Here is an 18,334-nt window from a genome sequence, read left to right as displayed (position 1 = left end):
AATTAAAAAAATAAGAGGGAAGAAAAATAAAAAGAATAGTAGATTGCCTTAAAAAAAACAAAAAACAATAATGAATATATTTGGATTTTTTTTATTCCATTCTAACAATCTCTGGATTTTAATTGATTTGTTTAGGCTATTCACATTTAATGTAATTATTGATATTTGGTATTATTCCTACCACTTTGTTATTTGTTTATTTTCTCTTCACTTCAGTTTTCATTCTTCCCTTTTCCTGACTTCTGGGTGAACTGAGCATTTTTTAGTTGAAGTGTTTGGGGTTTTGCTGTTGCTGTCCTTCCTACATTATCACAGTTTTCACATACTATTAGCAGTCCTGTTGCCTTGTGCTCAAAGTGTGGCTAGAGTGTCAGAGGGTTTTTATTTTGTGTGTTTTGTCTTTTTCTCAATATTTTTAATACACCCTCAGCTTTCATCATCTCTGCATACTGCCCTGCAGAAGGGATCTCACTCCATGCTCTAATTCTCCCCCAACGATCAAGTGCATTAGCCTATTGCTTGATTCTGGTCTGGTGGTGGCAGCTGGCAAAGGTTTACTGTTATCCAGGTTCATCCTCAACCAAGCATATCCATGGGCCCCGCCTCATGGGGAAGAAAGCAGAGGAATTTCTCAGAATTCTTTTCCCCAGGTCAGCTAAGTTGTGCCCATGAACCTGTGCCAGTTTGTGCTGAGTATTCTTTGATCCTACTCCATGGAACACAAATCTTAATTGGGCATAGATACAGGATTCTGGGTCAATGGTGGTTTTCTTCCCCTCAATCTATAAGAGAAAGCTTTTCCTCTGCTCTTTCCCCACTGACAATGGGTCTTTTCTCTGTTCTTAAGGTAAAGGGCCTTTTGTTCCTCCTCCTGGAGCTTCAGGTTTTTGTTTCATTGGATAGAAATGTCTAAGGGAAGCAAGTAGCATAACATTCTCCTCCTGCAGCTAAAGATCATTTCCTACAAGCTTGTAACAAAGCTCTTTTTTTGTCTCCAGCCTGACTCCAGATTTTCTCTTAAATTATTTGTATTGACTTTTATTGCAGCTGCTAAGCAGCCTCTTCTTCCCTCGATGCTTTGACCTGGGTGAACTAGTTCTTGTGTTCTTTTGGAGGGACATGTTTGTCTTTGGAATTCAAACAATTTAGTTGAATTGCAACCTCAGCTTTCTGATGGACTCAGGAAAAGCTATGACTTTGTACTTTATTTGATTTTATCTCATTATTAAAATGAGACCAATGTTCCTTCCAGTTTTCTACTAGCCAGAAGCAGAAATCTCTTGCCTTTGGTCTGGCTCCAGCTTCATGATCTAAAGACTAATGAATTAACATTTAGCAACAATGAACGAGGAAAATGAACTAGCACTTGCTAGCTTTCTGCTGATTAAAAAAGGAAGTTAAATAATGTTAGAAAGGGCAAACATTGGGGATGATCAGATTTCTAATCTGAACATTCAGTGAAATCAGATGTTTAGCTACCTACTCAAAGTATAAGAACATAATTATTAACCATCAGCCAATTCTATCCTATATAAAAAAAGCCTAATATGCTAAGTATCTGGTCAACCAGTCAGCCATTCAACCAATCAAAGGGTGATATGCTAATGATATACTAAGGCCGCTCAACCGCTTGATATGACATGCACTGACCATCAGAGGGAAGATACTTGTGACATGCACTGACCACCAGGGGGCAGACACTCTGGCCTGTAGATTAGATTGCTGGGTCTGGCTGATCAGGACTGAGCAAGATAGGCAGGACATGCCCTGGAGCCCTCCCATGCTTCCTCCCTAGCTGGCCAACCTCCTACATCCCTCCACAGCCCTGATTGTGCATCATCAGTGGAGTCCCTTAGCCTGTCCTGCACCTTCCCAAAATCCGGGACCCCTCAGAGGATGTTGGAGAGCCAGTTTTGGCCCAATCCTGCAGGCCAGGCCGAGGGACCCCACTGGTGCACGAATTCATTCATCAGGCCTCTAGTAAATAAAACAGAGAAGACCAAATGCTTTTGTCTCCCAGTTGAAAGCATTAGTAGAATATATACTATTATTGAGCATAATGAGACATAACAAGAAAGAACTTTCCCTTTCCACATACACACTTTTAATTTTTTACTGTGAAATTGATTGATTACATGTACAGTTTTTCTTAATATTCCATTAATGTGTAGTACTCTCTCCCTGAAATTTTTCAAAAAGCTTGCATTTAAGGGTAATAGAAAACAATAAAACTAGAATGACTACAATCTTAAAACATAATAAACAGGAAATTTATAGACAATTTTATTTCAGAAATGTTCAATCAGCAACCCATCTTGGTTGGTGTCAACACAAGCTTAGTTCAATTTTTTCAAACATTACATATACTGTATAAATAACATCAAATTGCAAATCATCACATGGAGGGTTATTTATTCTTGACTGGACTGTATTTAGGCAAGAAAAAGGACACTGCCCGTTGAGGTTTTAGAAATCATTTTAACAATGTAAACAAAATAGTTTTATCTATTAATGCTCAGTTCAACAGAAATTAAATTAAACTAACTAGAAGATACTGTTCCCAGAGAAATTCAGTCAGTAGTGGTTTTATAATAAGAATACCTTTAAAATATTTATAAGGATTTCTTCTGAGAAAGTCACTGAATTTTCATCAATTTAACCTAGGATAGTCCTCCAAGTAGAAAAATGTTTTTCCATTAGTATTTCACAAATAAAGTATATGAGTAGTTAAGTATCATCACAGAGTACTTTGGTAGAATACTAAGCACAATTCTTATGTTTTCATAGACATTTATACTTGGATTAACTTATAAATACATATGATAAACAATTTAAGTCATTTTTACAATTTTTTGAAAGTCCTAAGAATGTGAAATGTATTTATATGACATTGCTGGAGATCAACATATAAAGATAAGGAACAATCAATAAAAATACAAAACTATTACATAAGAAACACTAGTGTGTAATTATGCACTTATCTAAGATTAACTCTTCTCTTATGTTTAATAAACTTTATCTTAGAAAAGCACATGAAATATCTACTCTTCAAACTTCTTCCTATAAGGGTATTCTTAATTTTAATCTCAGATATAATATGACTTTATGAACACACTTGATTCTTTGTCCATGAGACTATCCTGCTCTTACTTAATCCCATCTAAATTTTTTTAAATCAATCTTTATTGTTCATATTATTACAAAGGTTCCTCATCATCTAAATTTTTTTATTAAATGTATTTTTATTTATTTCAGAGAGGAGGGTAGAGGAAGAGAGAGAAACATCAATGATGAGACAGAATCATTAATCAGCAGCCTCCTGCATGCCCCACACTGGTGATAAAGTCAACAATCCCAGCATGTGCCCTGATGAGAAATTGAACCTTGACCTCCTGGTTCATAGGTTGATGCTCAATCACTGAGCCATTTAGGCCAGGACCCATCTAAATTCTTTACAAAATACTGAACAGCTGTCTTTGCTTGTTTTGTTTGCTTTTAAACAGAACAGAGCATAAGACCTTTTGGAAGCCACAGTGGTTATTCAGAAGTAGTACTAGATGAAAAGTAATCCTTTCTAATGTTTTACTGAAGCCTCTTTCTCACTGGGAACTGCATAATGTTGTGCAATGACAAGGACTGCTTTAATTATCTATTTTTCTTTCTGCAAAAGACAGAATGATTTGTTTTTATTGACATATGTAGAAAGCATTTCTTTCTGTGTTTCCTATAGCCTACTCATTGAGTCAGTTAATGTATATCTACGCTTTCTAATACAATACATCTCTCACAGGTTTATTTCAATACCATTGTGCCTGAAGCAAAAGACTCTCCTCCTTTGTTGAACTCTGGGGAATAATGGTGGAGAAAGCAAAGGAATTTTAAATACTCAATTAAAAAAAAAACAACATGTTACTTTACTCAGTTATAGATCACAATCACAAAGAGAAACTTAGAGCTAGAAAGATTTCTAGTACTGAGAAAGAGTAAGAAAAACCTCTTATTCTTTGCTGACACATTTCTAAGGATAGGTATCTCACTGAGAATTTCATTTATAGACAGAATTAAATAATTTAGTCAATATCTGACTTCCTATAATTGCCCACATTAAGTCCTATAGACTCACATTGGGCAATTTTAATTCTCTTTTGTCATGAGAAGCATTTAAAGACAAGGCTCATAACCTATCTATACTAATAAAAGCCTATGTTGCATCTTGCCCTCATGTCACAATATGGCTGCCACAAGATGGCCATCCCCACATTGTCACAAGATGGGACCACAAGATGACTACAACAAGATGGCCAGCAGGGGAGAGCAGTTGAGGGTGAACAAGCTGGCAGGGGAGGGCAGTTGAGGGCAAACAGGCCAGCAGGTAAAGGCAGTTGGGGGTGACCGGGCCAGCAGGGGAGCAGTTAGACATCAATTGGGCCGTCAGGGGAGTGGTTAGGGGGTGATCAAGCTGGAAGGCAGGCAGGGGCAATCAGGCAGGCAGGCAGGTGAGTGGTTAGGAGCCAGCAGTCCCAGACTGTGAGAGGGATGTCCAACTGCCAGGATTGGGACTAAACTAGCAGTCAGGCATCCCCTGAGGGGTCCCAGATTGGAGAGGGTACAGGCTGGGCTAAGGAGCACCCTTCCAGTGCAAGAATTTCATGCACTGGGTCTCTAGTCTATAATAATAAGAGGGTAATAAGCTAATTAGACCAGACAGCAGAACAACCTTCCGGACGACCTTCTGGAAGAAACTGGGGCTGAAAGGGCCAAGCTCCTTTCATGAATTTTGTGCATCAGGCCTCTAGTAGTGAATGTATTGTTCTCTGCCCACATCCCCTCTTGAGCTTCCTTTGCTTCCTTTACTCCTTGTAGCCTTGATGAGATAATCTTGGTGTCATGTGGTTGGGTAACCAGAAGAATACATTTTGTTCCCAGCACAGCTGATTTCAGGGGCTGACACATGAACAAAATGGAACTCTCTTTGGTCTTTAAAAATTAAAGTTGAGTCACAATCTCTCTTTTTCTGCTTAAAATAATATGAGTGATATTTCTATTCCTTTATTAATCATGAATGACTTGTTAATGTACTTTGTCTGCATCATACTTTTCCTTTTCTTTCCCCTCATTTATAACTCTTTCTATTCTCAGTGTCAAGTCCATTCTGAACTCTTTGTCATATAGGTATTTCTTCTTTCAAATCGTGCACCTTTTTTCCAATGATTTTTTTTTTCTTCTGAAAATGAATTTCTCAGAAATGAGCAAAAATGTGCTATGTGACCAACACAGAATAGTGTGCACCAGACACTCTCCTGGTTTTGAATGCTACCTTCCTAGTAATGAAGCCTCAGTGGGCATTGCTTTGCTCTCACTTTATCACCTAATTTGCTTATATAGAGTTGGTGATTAGTGCCTGGGGAGTCCTAACTGACCATCAGAGGGATGAGTTTGAGTGTAGCTAGGGGTATTAACCCCCTTGGATGCCTTCCTGTGGACTTGCCTCTAGGCAGAAGTCATTACTCCTCTTACAGCAACTTGTTCTCTACAATTCTTCTCCTTCCAGGTTCCAGTAACCTGTCCCCGCCTTTGAGTCTAAGTTTGGTAATAGCTTCACTGTGCTAGCCAAACCTCTTTGGGTTATCCTTAGTCTATACCTTGATACTATTGTTGTCAAAAATCCTTTCTTATAATGATACTATTTGGAGTGTGTCATTTCTTTCCTATCTCAAGCATGGTTAATAAGTTAAAAAATAAATCCGAGTCCTTTACCTGACCAAATGATATGTCTTTACAGGGGACATAGATCCTTCCCTTTAAAGATAATAATAATAATAATAATAATAATAATAATAATAATAATGTATCCAGTCTTAAGCCAAGTATTTTACTAAAGAGTCTTATAGATACCTTTTGATTCAGTAGAGAGAACTTGGACTTTCATAATTAGGTAGAATTTGGTTAAAATTCTGATTTTACAACATTGTTTGTTTCTTGGACCTATGAATCTCAGTATTCTACAATAATTTGTGCCACAGGGAAAGTAGTGTATCATTCTATAGGTGGCAGTAGCAAGTAAATAGGTTACATTTTAAGAGGCTTGTAGAGAACCTGAAGATCAGTAGATCTTTCATAGTTTATTTCTCTCATACTTTTATATATCGTACAACAGATTCTAACCATTGGATTCATGGTACATTCTGGACATAAAATCAGAATGTGTTTGTGAATTTTGAGATTACATGGCCCCACCTCAAGTTTAAGTACCTCTCAGAGTTTAGCATAGTAAGTCTTACATATTTAGAAAATGTCCTGGGCTGGGGTCCTAGAGTCCTGAGCTCTACTCTCTTCTCTGATATTAGTTATGTAACTATCTTTTCTTATTTATAGAAATAAAGGGTAAACACCGTTGATGGCATTTTCTAGAGCTAACATTCTTATGTAGAATATGTTATTCATCTATATGGTTTATATATATGTTGAAGTTGAGCTCACTAAATAGCTTTTAGCTTGAATATCAGGAGTTGAATACTAAGAAAATATTTATACTCTAATGATTAGCAAAAATGAAATTTATTATACAAATCATTTTTTCTGCTATTTTATTTTCATAAAAGTTTGCTTCTAAGCCAATTTACCTCAAAATTGTCACCATCAAACTGATTTGTTAACTACTATCAAAATTCCCAAGTATCAGATCTTTATCCTTTATCAAAAGCTTTGAGTACAGACTAAATATTTACATTTTAGTCAAAATGAAAACTGGAGAAAGTAATATAAATTGATTGGCTGACTTTAATAAAATACCATAATAAAATACTATTTAATAAAATAATATTATATTGTTATCAATATAATGAAATGGTAATATATGGTGGTATTATAATATAGCAATGTGTTAATAAAATACTCAAATGAAATAATGTTTTATTGTAAATATAATAAAATGGTACTTACTAAATATTAGATATAGTAGTTAATAACTTAGTATAGAGGTAAATTATATGTTATAAATAAAAGATATGAATGAAATATTTTCATAGTTTTATTTCATCAGTAGGGTACAATTGTATTAATAGCTATATGCTCTTTTCTTAATATCTAATAACACCAAAGCAAATGTAGTTGAAGATAAAAGGTAGGAAACAATTGTACATGCTTATAAATAGAAATGACTATGAGCATTTGCTCACAATAAATGTAATCCCACTACTTCTTTGTTTTATTGATTCATATCAACACTGAATATTTGTATTTAATGGGAAGGAAGAAATGATCTAATTTAAACAAGGCTGAGAGGTCTGACCCAAATACTTAGGTTCAATTACACTTCTTAAAACCACTTCTCCATTTGAAAAGGAAGTGCTCTAGATTATTTTGTTAGAAGGCATTTGTCTTATTTCAGGAGTTGTGCGTGCGTGTGTGTGTGTGTGTGTGAAAAAAATTTTGATATGCTACCCAATAGTAAAAATATCAATGGTAAAAAAAAAAAAAATCTCATTTGTTAGATACATTGATTAGCAAGCTAAATTGAGTAGCAAACTTTAGAGGATGGGTTTGACATTTTAAAAAAAAATCACTCATAATCCACCATTCAGAGAGATAAGTATTATTATTTATTTTTAATATTTTTCTTCTGAAAGCATTTTTCTTCTTGTTGATAGCACTTTCTAGAGCTGAGAATTACAGAATCAAGTGGTATAAATATTTTAAGTTTCTAAACATGTATTGCTAAATTCTATATCCCTAAAGCTTTTTGATAAGAGTATATGAATTTATGTTTCAAACAGCAGTACAGGGAGTGCTGCGTTCACACTATGCTCTCCCACACCATTGACTCACTCTAATTGCAATCCTCCTGGCAAGTAAAAAGGCACAATCTTTGGAGGATGGATAGGTAACTTAAAGATAAGTACCCTGCTTTGCTTAGAAACACCTTATATTTACAATGCTTTCCAAGTTAACTGTAATCCAGACCTCACCATCTGAAGTTAGTAACTCACACAACTTGAGAATCAACATCAAGAGCTAATGTTGATTATCTTAAATGGGTACCTAATATGGCAGGGAGAGGTTTCATATATTTAATTCAGATTTTTTAAATACATTTTTATTTATTTCAGAAAGGAAGGGAGCATAGAGGGAGAGAGAGAGAGAAACATCAACGACGAGAGAGAATCATTGGTTAGCTGCCTCCTGCACCCCCCACACTGGGTACTGAGCGACAATCCAGGCATGTAACCTGATCAAGATTCGAACTGTGACTTCATGGTTCATAATTTAATGACTGACACTCAACCACACCAGCTGGGCTACAGATTTTTTTTTTTTTTAACAAGCTAAAGGGGAGTCATGAATATTTAGAGACAGATGAAAGAGAGGATTAAGATGTTTGTACATTTCAAGTGAGTCAATTCTAGCTGGGGCCCATTTGTCTCAGGATTACTTAGGACAGAGAGGAGAATCTTGCCTCTAGGACATTATTTCATGAGTATTCGAAATTTCATGCAAAAATAGTCATCCACAGATGGTTTCTCTGTAGCTTGGTCGATTTGAACAAATCGTCCCAGAACTGTTCTGAGCAGTGGATAAATGCCCACTTCACAAATCCCTTATTGTCAGTCCTCGGGGAGTGGACAGGGAGGGAATGCAGATGAGAGAATTTAAACTCTTCCTCAACCCTTGGAGGAGGCCTCTTTCCAGGGCAGCTGCAAGGCAAATTCTCTACTTTATGGGAGATCAACCCCAAAAGATTAGCAAACCCTGCTCGGTATGTTTTTTTGTTTTGTTTGTTTGTTTGTTTGTTTTTTGTTTTGTTTTTTTTTTATGAAAATGCACATTTCTCTTTTTATTGCTATGTAATCAACATATAACATTATATTGCACATTTGGATTTATAATTCTCAAAATATTATTGCATATACTTTGGAGTCTTCCTAAGTATTTAAATGAAGTAACAATGCATCTGAAACTCATCAGAAAATTGATTGACTTGTAATTGGTACTCATTATAATGTAAACTAACTTGCTAAGAAAAATAAAAAATAAAACAAAACATTTTCCATAACATGGTTGAAAGTAATACAACTTTATTCCTGATTCATGTAACAGGGCTGGGCAAGTAAAAGGGTTGGCAGTGTGGTGCTTGGTACGTTTAAGACCACATATTACTGACACGCTAAAAAAAAAAAAAAAAAAAAAAAAAAAAAGTATGCTTTTGACCTTTAACCGTGCTTTTAAAATTCTCTATTTTCATTGTTTTAATTTGTTAAGACCAACTTCAGGTCATTGGGTCTATGACTACCCAGACCCACAGGGAACTCCTTTCTGGTGTTAATTATCTCCATTGTCATTTATTGCTTCCTATGTCTTTGTTGTTGCCTTTGCTGTTGTAAACATGTCTTGAACTTTAAGAAAATTATAATTATATCAAGGTCAGGGCTGGATATTTTATTTCCATCTATTTCCTTTGGTGCCTTGGCTCCATCATTATGTACTCGATACTTGCTAACAATTATCAACATAAGGAATATACCAAATGGTTAGCTTGTTGGGACAGTAATTTAACATAATCATGTTGAATGTTTATGGTCTGGTCAGGGAGTGATATTTCCTCCCATTAATTCCCTTATGTAGACTACTAAAACCAGAAATAGTTTTTATTGGACAAAAAGAAAAGGGGAAACCACATTGGATCTTACTACTAGTCATCATGGGCTTTAATGTTCATGACTCCAGACAGGGAAAATGAAGTGTAATGAATAAAACATAAGTAAACATTATATATACCTTTAAAACACATTTTGAACCTTTTAAAAGAATACTATTTGTTAGAGACAATTAAGTGAATTGGGGAGAAAATTGCTTAGGTTTTCAATAATGGGAGATAATTTGCAGTCTTTAGAGAATTTATCCATACCTCTATACAAAAACTTTATGAATAGGACATCCATACAGGGTGAGGCAAAAGTAGGTGCACAATTGTTAGTATGCAAAACACAGTTTATTCTTGTATTATTCATTAATTATAGTATTATTTTCCACACAAACAACTGTAAATCTACTTTTTCCCCCATCCAGAATATCCCAGTGTGGTCAATATAGTTCTGGCTTTTGTCTGACATCCAGAAAAATTATAAATAGCCTTCTTTTACCTCTTCTCAAGTCCATCATGTCACAAATGGAATAAAACATTTTGTCAATGCACAACTGATGTCTTAGTCAATATCCTTGCTTTCAAAGCATGGAAAAAGACAAACCAACTCAATAAAAACTATTCCAAGATTATATTGCTACATAACTTGATCATTTTGAAACACATATCACATAGTAGACTTTAAAATATATTGTTAGCTTTATTACAGTAAAAGTAATATATATATATATATATATATATATATATATATATATATATATTTCTAGTCAGTTTCTAAACTAGTTCAATATGTGCAGACTTTCAAAATATAATTTGAGGATGTCTGTTATTTGTACTTTGTTGATGCAAAGTAAATTACAATGTGGTATATTGTAAAGCGATTTTAAAAGAATGTTTGACTTCTTTCCTTGAATTGAAAAAGAAATTCTTTAGAGGGAACATTGTGATCTGATTAAAACTATTCAAATTGAGAAGAAATAAATGACTTCATCTCAGAATGATGGGAAATGTGCAGAGTGACATGAAGTCCCAAGACATGATGAGCTTATGTGTTTGTTTTTTTAACAGTGTTATTAACAAGCAAGTGGCTTTTGGGTCAAGAGCATGGTTCTCAAAAGGTAAATCAAACATCACATATTTTCAAAAGCATGCCCATTTAAGAAATTGAATATCATAATGCAAGTACCTGTTAGTCAATCTCTAGTTTCTATACCCGAAGATGTCACATGATCTCACCCATTTGTTGAATATAATGAACAACATAAACTGATGAACAAAAATAGATAAAGAGACAGAGAGGCATTGAACAGACTGTCAAACTTCAGAGGGAAGGCGGGGGCAAGGGTGGGAGAGAGGGTAAAATATCAACCAAAGGACTTCTATTCATGCAACCAATGGACATAGATACTAGAGGGGTGAGGGCATGTGCCAGGCGGGGGTGAGGGGATGGGCGGTGGCTCAGGGGAGGCCAATGGGGGAAAAAAGAAACATATGTAATACTATATGTAATACTTTAAACAATGAAAAAAGAATAATTTGGTCCTTCAACCTACAAGTTCCAGTTGAAGAAGAAATCAGTTATAAAATTAAATAGAAACCATCACAAATAAAATGATTCTCTGGAACAACTCGCTCCTTCAAAGTACATTTTTTCTGCTCTATTGAAGAGGAAGCATTTGATGGTTAACACCTAAATTGTTTTCAAATGTTTATCATGCAATTTGAAAATAATAGAAGTGCCTATGAAAAAAAGAAGCATGTATTTGGAGTCCTGGGAGGTGGGTGAGGCACATCCCAGGAAGTGAGCAGGAGTAAATGGTAGTTGCTTTTGTCGTCATTTGCCACTGTTATTTGTTGTCAGTATATTCATGGCCCAAGCAGTCTAGAGATAGAAAGAACTCCCTTAGATGGGTAAGATATGTGGAATGAGAGTTGAGAGAATGAGAGGGTGGAGTCTCATGTATGTTATGAATAAATCAAACGAACAATAGACATGTGACCAAATGTCAGTCATTTCTATGGTTCTGGAAGATGAGTCCTAGGTTTTACTACTATCATTAGCAATACCTAGGCTCCGTTCTCACATTTTCATCATTAACTGTGTCCATTGGCTGAAAGCTCACTATCACTTTCTTTTTTTTTTTTAAATAGTTTTATTGTTTTCAGAGAGAAAGAGGCAGAGAGAGTTAGAAACCTCAATGATGAGAATCACTGATTGCCTGCCTTCTGCATATCCCCTTCTGGGGATCAAGCCTACAACTTGGGCATTTGCCCTTGACCAGAATTGAACACAGGACCCTTCAGTCCGCAGGCCAATGCTCTATCCACTGAGCCAAATCAGCTAGGGCCAGACACAATGATTTTAAATCTTTTAAAAAATAGATAATATTTCTTCTCCTTCTTGCCTTTTGTATTTTTTACATAAGGCTCTGTGATGAATGTGTGTGCATAGTTTATCATCTTATACAATGTTTTTTTTTTTTTTTTAATGTACTTTCAGAATTACAACCATGAAAATATTAGAGCCAGAATAATGGGATCAAAAACCAGTGAATCTTAATCCACATTGTCTAAAATTTCTTAGAAGAAAAGGACTCCCTAGTGCTCTATATTAATTATGTATTTAAAATGTATGTTAGTTTTGAAATATTAAAAATTCCAATCAAAAAGAGAAAATAGAATACAGCCTGTTTATTATTTTGACTTCTTAAAATTATATTACACCTGAAAAGGAAAAATCCAGAAGATAAAATATTTTAATTTTAGCAGAGTACTTCCTCGGGACATTGAAAGACCTGTAATATCTCTTAGACTTCAAAAAGCTCTTGCAGAACAACATTCTGATAAGTTTAAATGCAAGTAAATGAAAAGTATAAGTATTAAATTTTCTTTAATAGACATAAGAATTTTGAGGGGAAAAAATGTTTGGAACATATGCTCTAAACTCAGCAAATCAGAAACTATGGGTAAAATTTCCAATGTGAGTTTATGAAAATCACAAAATTCACAAGGAAGAAGTTTCCCAATAAAAAGAGTAGAAAATAATCCTTAATAAAAGCCTAATATGCTAAGTTCCAGACAGTCTTCTGGTTGCCTGGTCATCCAGTCATCCAATCAAAATGTAATATGCTTATGATATGCTAAGGCCAACCGCTCACTATGACATGCACTTACCACTAGAGGGCATATGCTCTGACCAGTAGGTTAGCTTGCTGCTGGAGTCCACCCAATTGGGACTGAGCAAGACTGGCCAGACACACCCTGGAGGCCTCCCGCAGTCCCTCCCCAACTGGCCAGCATTCTGTGTCCCTCCCCAGCTCTGATTGTGCACCCATGAGAGTCCCTCAGCCTGGACTACACCCTCTCACAATCTGGGAACCTCCAGGGGATGTCAGAAAGCCAGTTCTGGCCTGATCGTGCAAGCCAGGCCAAGGGACCCCACTGGTGCACAAATTTCTGCACTGGGCCTCTTGTATCATCATAATAATATTAAATCTTTACAACTTTGTTTGGAATGAGAGAATCATACACATTGAACCTCATTAAATCAGTTGTATGCAGTACTTTAATTAGTGATACACATTTTTGCCTTAAAAATTTTTGTACTCTCATCTAAAATCAGATAATAAATTGGTAGCAATGTTTGTAAATATTTACACACACACACACACACACACACACAAAGGGAGGGCCAGAGTTTTGTTCAAAAGTCTTTCTATTATAGTCATAACTATTCCTTGGCAAGTCACTACCCTTGTACATATATGTTTATGATAAATTTATATATAGGACAGTTGCACATACTGTGACATGTATTTTACAGTTCCAGATGCTGTAGTTACAATATCAGAACTACAATTGTTCAAATTATGAAAAGGTATGAAATATTTAACATTAAACATGAACTTAGTTGTGCTTAAATAAATAGAATGAACTCCAAAATTGTATTCCAATTCCCTTATTTCCTAATAAAAGATGGAAGAGGCAGATGGATACTCTCACATTAGGACAATTTCAACCAGAATAGGCTTAACTGGACGATTAATGATCATAAATAAAATTCAACTTAAAAACCAAATGGAACTAAATGTCCTGCCAGAAGCAGCTAAAATATCTCTGAGTAATAAATGATAATGCCTTTAGAAAACTTCCAGGGAAATAGACATCTTAGTTCTCTCAGCAGGTGATTCTATACTACAGTGTAGGCTTTCTTTTTAACATGAAAGTCATAATCTGTAACCGCGAAGGAGTTGAGTTTTTTGTGTGCCAAGTGCATCCAGTAAATGTGGAAGTGTTTTTGTCTTGCTGTCCTTGTCTTATAAAAGTAGCACTGAAAAAAAAAAAAGAATGGATGCTTATTGTCAAGTCCAGTTCACTTCAAGGTAGCAAGATGGATTCAGGATTTTATTCAAAAACAAGAATTTATTTTGTAATTATTGCTAACTTTTCAAAACAAGGATCTTTAATCTGCTCTGTGAAAATTATTCAGAGTCTGTAGATTTAACACATGTATAGAGCACTGATAACTAAATACTGACCACACAAATACAGATTTCTGAGGATCAGGATGAATATACAGTGTTGGGGTTCAGGAAGCTTTAATCTATAGAGCCAAGTAATAATTGAAGGAAGAATGAGACCTTCAAACTTGGTCACACAACGTGAAAGTGGGGATACAAAGTCAGGTCATTTAAAAGATTTAAGAGTCAGAACCTTCTTGGTATCATATAATAAAGAGATAATATGCAAATTGACCTTCACACTCAAGCAGAAGATCGCTGCCCTAATGTGGTCTCAAAGATGGCCAGCAGGGAGGGCAGTTGGGGGGACCAGGCCTGCAGGGGAGGGTGGTTGGGGGGGGGGGAGGGGAGGCAGGCCTGCAGGGATAGGCAGGTGAGGGGGGAAGGGTACCTGGCCAACAGGGAAGGACAGTTAGGGGTGACCAGGCCTACAGGGGAGGGCAGTTGGGGGTGTCCAGGCCTGCAGGGGAGGACAGTTAAGGGTGACTATTCCTGGAAGTTAGGGGCAAACAGACCAGCAGGGTAGGATAGTTAGGGGCAACCAGGCCAACAGGAGAGGGCAGTTGGGGACAATCGGGCCTTCAGGGGAGCAGTTAGGCATTGATCAGGCTAGCAGGGGAGTGGTTAGGGGGTGATAAGGCTGGCAGGCAGATGAGTGGTTGGGCACCAGCAGTCCAGGATTGTGAGAGGGATGTCTGACTGCTGATTTAGGCCCAATATCTGTGGGATTGTGCCTAAGCCAGCAGTCGGACATCCCTGATGGGTTCCAGATTGGAGAGGGTGCAGACTGGGCTGAGGGCACCCCCATCAATGCACAAATTTCATGCACCAGGCCTGTTGTCTTTTATATTTTACTCCCCACAATATGAATGCGCTGGCAAACTATAATATAATCTCATTTCTTAGATATAGTCGGGGGAGATGGATATGTCTCTTCCAGTAAATTTAGAAATCTGACATTGTGATCTCTAGTTTGAGGGATTATTATCACTATGTAATTTTCATCTGACATTGCTAAATTTTTAGAAAGTATATTGTTCTTGTTTTATGAAACTTGTGATTCTGTTGTCAAGAATTTATCACATAGGTTAAATTATTAAAATGCTAGGCCTAAATTTAGCATCCTACATGTGTTGTTTTAGTAAACTTGTAAAGAAAATTAAAGGTCTCAAAGTAGTTAAGTCTATGAAACTAGATGCTGCCTTCATTTTTTTCTTTTCTAAATATAATAAAATATTTCACAAAAATTATTCAGAAATAGAAGCCAATCTTACATGTAAATATACAACCATGTGGAGGGCAAGATGGCTACATTGGTAGTCAGCCACTTGCAACTGGCTTTAACAGTAACTACAATGAAGGCAGTTTTTAAAATATATTTTTTTATTGATTTCAGAGAAGAAGGAAAAGGGATGGAGAGATAGAAAATATCAATGATTAGAGAGAATCATTGATCCGCTGCCTCCTGCACACCCCACACTGGTGATTGAGACCACAACTCAGACATGTGCCCTTGACCAGAATTGAACCTGGGACCCTTCAGTCCACAGGTCAATGCTCTATCCACTGAGCCAAACCAGCTAGGGCAAGACACTTTTGATAAAAGAAAAGTGTTTCTCTTCATATTGGCTCTCTGCTTTTGTGATTCATTCATTTAAAAAAATGTTTGTTTTGGTTTGTTTGGTTTGTTTTGTACTATCCACTGAGCCAAACCTAACCGGTTTGGCTCAGTGGATAGTACATCAGCCTGTGGACTGAAGGGTCCCAGGCTCGATTCCGATCAAGGGCATATATCTTGGTTGCAGGCACATCCCAAGTGGGAGGTGTGCAGGAGGCAGCTGATTGATGTTTCTCTCTCATCAATGTTTCTAACTCTCTATCCCTCTCACTTCCTCTCTGTAAAAAAAAAAAAAACAATAAAATATTTTTTTAAATATCTGTTTTGTACCTACCTTCTGCTGAAAATTTAAAATTGATCAGTGGCTTCTGAGTTATTTGGAATAAGATTAGAGATCAGCTTTACAGCTATAGACCTATAGACTAGACATTCAGCAAGAATCTTTAAAAAAAAAAAAAAACATGGCCCTTCTGTAGATTCTGTCTCACTTACACCAGTGTCTAAGATGCAATCACTTATTGAATGAATAGGCAATTGCAGGGACTTTTCTTGGAATGGTGGGATTTTTGTATTCATCCTGTACATTTCTATATATTCCATAAGTCTTCACCATTTCCACAAAAATGGTATGTTACTTTCCCCTTTTAAATGAGTTTCATGAAGTGTCACTGAAAAAATATCCTTGAAGGCAGATTAAAATGTTCTTTTTTATGATATGAAAATTACACACCACACATACACACAGCTATACACACCTACACACACACACATACACACACACAAGAAGTGCTGGACCTCTGACCTTGCAAAATATCTGAACATTGTGCTTTCCCCAAGGGAGGTGAGCACATCATAAGATGCAGATGTGTTCTTGGTTGTTGCTTTGGTTTTAGACATGTGCATAAAATACACATGCGCTAAATAAAATAAACATAAATTGCTCTTTATAATGTAGACACCTGGCTTTGTGAGAAGTTAGATGGCTATGTGATGTCTTAGAAAATACCTAAAAGAAACTGTAACTCAACATTAAATTCAATACTAGGAACTATTGATTTTTAACTGTAACTATTTCAGTTAACATACAAGTAATAATCATATGCCTAAACTTTCTCAAGACCCATAAGCCTGAAAAGAACCAGTCCGATGGCCTGCAAGAATCTATGTGAGCATTTTTCCTTCACAGAAGACAGAGTCAAAAGGGGAATAGAGTTAACATCTATTGAGCACCTTGTATAATATATTTCAGGCACTATGCAAGTTGTTTTATTTAGGTCAATGGCTTCCCTCCCAATATGAGACTACAAATGATAAGAGGAGAACGAATAATAGTATAGATTTTAACAAACTATACATTATTCTTTATTATTACCTGTCCCTGTGAGGGTGTTTTTATATGAGATTAATATTTAAATTAGTGGACTTTCAGTAAAACAGATTGCTCTTCATTAAGTGGGTGGGCCTTATCCAATCAGTTGAAGGCAGAAATAGCACAAAAAGACCAGCCACCTCTGAGCAACAGAGCATTCTAGTATGCTCTGGAGAATATATCCCTGAACTTATAAGGTGGTTTTTATAATTTTTTCAGAACTTTTTTGAAATATAAAGAAATGTCATATTTAACTCATTTTAATTCCACCAATACTTTAATCTTATCATTACCCATTGGTCAAAGCAATATGAACTAATTGCAGGAGAAATTATACTGAAAATTTCAATGAAATAGGGTTTTCTTGGGATAGGTCTAAGAAATATATTTTTTTTCTACATGGTTTGACTCAGTGGATAGAGCATCATCCTGTGGACCAAAAGGACACAAATTTGATTCTGGTCAAGGGCTTGTACCTTATTGCAGGCCCCTCCCCAGCCTGAGGCCTTGGGGCCTGGGTGGGACTGGTGCAGGAGGCAACCAATCAATGTGTTTCTTACACATTGATGTCTCTCTCTGTTTTTTCCTCTTTCTTCCACTCTCCTTAAAAATCAATGGAAAAATTTCCTCAGGTAAGAATTAACAACACAAAACAAACAAACAAGAAATATAGTTCACACATATATGATTATCTACATTAATAAAAGAGAAATATGCAAATGACCATACCTCCATGATGGTACCAGCCAATCAGGAGTGAGCATGCAAATTAACACAAAAGATGACAGGTTAATTTACATATGCAGGTGGAGCATCCAGGCAGGGCGGGACACCTGCTATGAGGAGGACGGTGGTGGGCAGAGGGAGCTACAGGAGCAGAGAAGATTGAAGGCTCCAAGCCGGAGTGAACACTGAAGGCTCTGGCTGAAGTGAAGACTCCAGCCAGAGCAAAGACAAGAGGCCATGGCCAGAGAGAAGGCCTGAGTCCCAGGTGCCGGAGGAAAACCGGTGCTGGCAGCCAGGGGAAGGAAGACCTATTGCACAAATCTTCATGCATGAGCCCCCAGTTTACAATAAGATCAATAATGGAAAATTGAGTGATATAATAACTTCATACAGAATTTTTATTTGAAAAATTTATTTTAATTGAAAAAAACAATTTACTTAATTGTACAATTAGAAACACT

At 36.3% G+C, this 18,334-nt stretch overlaps 1 long non-coding RNA gene across 1 annotated transcript; it reads left to right on the top strand.

Moving 5' to 3' along the window:
- The first annotated feature begins 8,693 nt into the window (after positions 1–8,693).
- Positions 8,694–17,991, top strand: LOC311618284. Its single transcript, XR_014794286.1, has 3 exons — positions 8,694–8,755; positions 10,709–10,758; positions 17,954–17,991. It is a non-coding gene; the product is annotated as an uncharacterized lncRNA (long non-coding RNA).
- The last annotated feature ends 343 nt before the right edge of the window (positions 17,992–18,334 follow it).

Source organism: Pipistrellus hanaki (assembly GCF_964339955.1).
Source record: "Pipistrellus hanaki genome assembly, chromosome: 2".
Taxonomy (NCBI): Eukaryota; Metazoa; Chordata; class Mammalia; order Chiroptera; family Vespertilionidae; genus Pipistrellus; species Pipistrellus hanaki.
The sequence above is the reverse complement of the archived record's forward strand: the minus strand, read 5'-3'. Positions and strand labels throughout refer to the sequence as shown.